The following is a 2,532-nucleotide window of genomic DNA, read 5'->3' as shown; positions in this document are numbered from 1 at the left end:
GAGGTTGGGAGGGGAGGCCTAGGGGGCTGGAGTCCTTCCAACCGCAGGACGCTTTTCCACCGAAAAACGAGAACGGTTTGCAGGTGAACCTCGGAACCATCCAAGCACAATTCGATCCTGGACTACGGCTAACATAGTCCTCTTGGGTAGATCACAGCTAAAAAGAATGGCAGGCTCGTATAGTAGACCCGAGGCATGCTAAGACAGGACGAGGCAAAGACGCCAAGCTGTGGAAGAATTTCCGTGCGAGCCGGTTTTTAGAAAGAAGGAAGGAAGGGTGTGTGTTGCGTGAAGCTCGTGAAACCGTCTGGAAGAAGACACGCCAAAGTCAGTGGCTCCTGGGCATGGATTGGAGGGGACAGGTGAGGGCCTTGAACGCCGGGCTTCTAAACTTGTGTTTTAGCAAGCACAGCTGTTGCTTTCCAAAAGCAGAGCCCTGTGGCTGCTGTCACAGCTGCAGTTCACCCCTCAGAACCTGCCCGGCCGGGAGCCCAAGCCAGGCCGGAGCTCTCCAGCACCAGGGGCTCAAAGGCACAGCACCGCTTGCGGGCAGCCCCTGGGCCTGGCAAGCGAGGCGAGGCTTGTGAGTTGCGTGTGGCAGCTGAGGGAGTGACCACACAGCCCGCAGGGGGCTGGAGGGGGTGGGGGGTGTAGAAAAGCGGCAGGTATCACCTGCAAGAATCACCCGAACAGTCACCCTCACCGTGGGGACGGATGACCTTCCTGGCCCCAGTTACAGCCGCAAATATTCCCAGAATTGTGGGTCTCATGACTCCAAGAGCTGGTAAAAAAAACTTGGTTGTTGTTAAATTATCTTATTCTACAAGTACATTTCTATGAGAATAATTAGGAAAGAGGAAAAAAAAAAAAGCCACGCCTATTCCCAGTTTAACGTCTTGGTGCTTAGGTTTTTAAAATAGTCATTTTAAGGACAGATTTGCAACTCGTCCTTATGCCGTGACACGTCCGGGCACCTTTTCCTGCGTTGGGCTCAGTTTTTAAACAACTGTTGAGTCTTCCCCTGATGGGTGTGTCGTTTATCTGATGTTCTCACTGAGTCATCTCGCCAGTTTTCAGCAGTTTGCGAGTTGTATGTCGCAAACTACAGTGTGAGTTCTTGCATCTGCTTACTCAGGTCCAGGACAAAGCCCTACGGGGAGCTGCTGGTCTGCCTGGCCTCAGACCAGGAGAACAGCTGCCCTCCGGGTCGCTGATCTTGGATTTTATCGTTTATGCTCATCTGAAGTAAAAATCCAGAGGCTGGTATTTTTCAGTCTCTACGCCTCCTTTGACGAGCACGTTTCCGAGACAGACTCCGCTGCTGATGGATGGCGTTCCAGCCCGAAGTGATTCTGTGGGTGTATTCCCTGGAGTAGCACCCGGCATAGCACCCAAACGTTAGTGCTTGTTTGGGTGTTTTCATCCCGACTGTTCTGGAATTTACTGTGCCTCCCAGGTGTGTCATGGAGGATGGGGTTCCCGTGGGACCCGCTCCGTCGCTGTAGGTCTGTGTTAGGGAACCACTCGCTCCACCTTCCTGCCTCGGCTTCTTCGTCCGGAAGGTGGACTTGACAGGGCCCGCTCCCCAGGGCCCCCCGTGTGAGAATTCCGTGAGCCCGTGGGCGGCTGGAACTTGGCAGGGGCCTAGTGACTGGTTGTTATCTGGGACAGGCCAGATCATCCGACGATGACCCCAACAGTGTCTCGCGTTATCATATGTTGCCACTCCTCCTTGAAAGGCTCTGACGCGCTGTACCTGACAGAATGTGCCGGAAGTGATGGCGTGTGCCTTCCCAGGCCAGGTCAGAAAAGGCAGAGCGGGGACTCCAGCACACCCTGAAGCCGTAGCTGCCTAGCCAGTGTCTCCCCAGATTCCTGACCCCCGAAACAATGAGGGATGATAAAAAGACTTGTTTTAAGCCACTAAGTCGAGGGGGGATTGGTTACACAGTGGGTGAGCAGAACATTCTAGGTTTGGACACGCGGGTGTACCCCCTTAGACTTCGGGGGTCGGTTGGTTTTGTAACCTCTGCCAAGCGGAGCCCCCCGCTGCTGCCCTGCGTGAGCCCCGCTGAGCCCGCTTGCGGCCCGCGTGGCGCCAGCTGTGGCTGACTCTTAGCTGAACGCTGACGAGGTCGGGCCTGGCCCTGAGCGCTCGGCACCATGACCATCGTGTCCTTGACAAAGTGGACAATGCTTTGCAGATGAGACCAAGGCCGAGCAAGACAAACAGAGGCTCAAGGTCACACCAGTCGAGCTCCTAGTGGGGGCCATGCTGGCAACAGGAACGGGTGCCGTGAGAAGCTGCAGCCTTGATGGTGGCCTTGGGGCCTCTCGAGTATTCATCGAGCTAGTGCCCAGCCCTCCCTGCCGTGGTCCTGGGTCTCTAGTGCACCCCTAAATTACTAAGCCCTCGAGGTGCCAAAAAAGCTGCCATGGGGCTTAAATCATCACTTTTGTGGGTCCCAGCCTGTTGGTAGCGGTCGGAGTGCGGGGGGCCCTTGCTCTGGCCCTCCCTCACGGGGGCGGCTC

At 55.9% G+C, this 2,532-nt stretch overlaps 2 protein-coding genes across 2 annotated transcripts in view; one reads left to right on the top strand and one right to left on the bottom strand.

Moving 5' to 3' along the window:
• Window positions 1-2,532, bottom strand: part of LOC105299517 (glutamine-dependent NAD(+) synthetase-like) — a 43,368-nt gene that overhangs the window by 38,629 nt on the left and 2,207 nt on the right. The window lies entirely within an intron of this gene.
• DHCR7 (7-dehydrocholesterol reductase) overlaps window positions 16-2,532 on the top strand; it is a 17,108-nt gene continuing 14,591 nt past the window's right edge. Inside the window, exon 1 of the mRNA XM_011371300.2 lies at window positions 16-362. The gene's annotated coding sequence lies outside the window, so the exon portion shown is untranslated. The remainder of the gene's footprint in view (window positions 363-2,532) is intronic.

Source organism: Pteropus vampyrus, unplaced genomic scaffold (assembly GCF_000151845.1).
Source record: "Pteropus vampyrus isolate Shadow unplaced genomic scaffold, Pvam_2.0 Scaffold187, whole genome shotgun sequence".
Taxonomy (NCBI): Eukaryota; Metazoa; Chordata; class Mammalia; order Chiroptera; family Pteropodidae; genus Pteropus; species Pteropus vampyrus.
The sequence above is the reverse complement of the archived record's forward strand: the minus strand, read 5'-3'. Positions and strand labels throughout refer to the sequence as shown.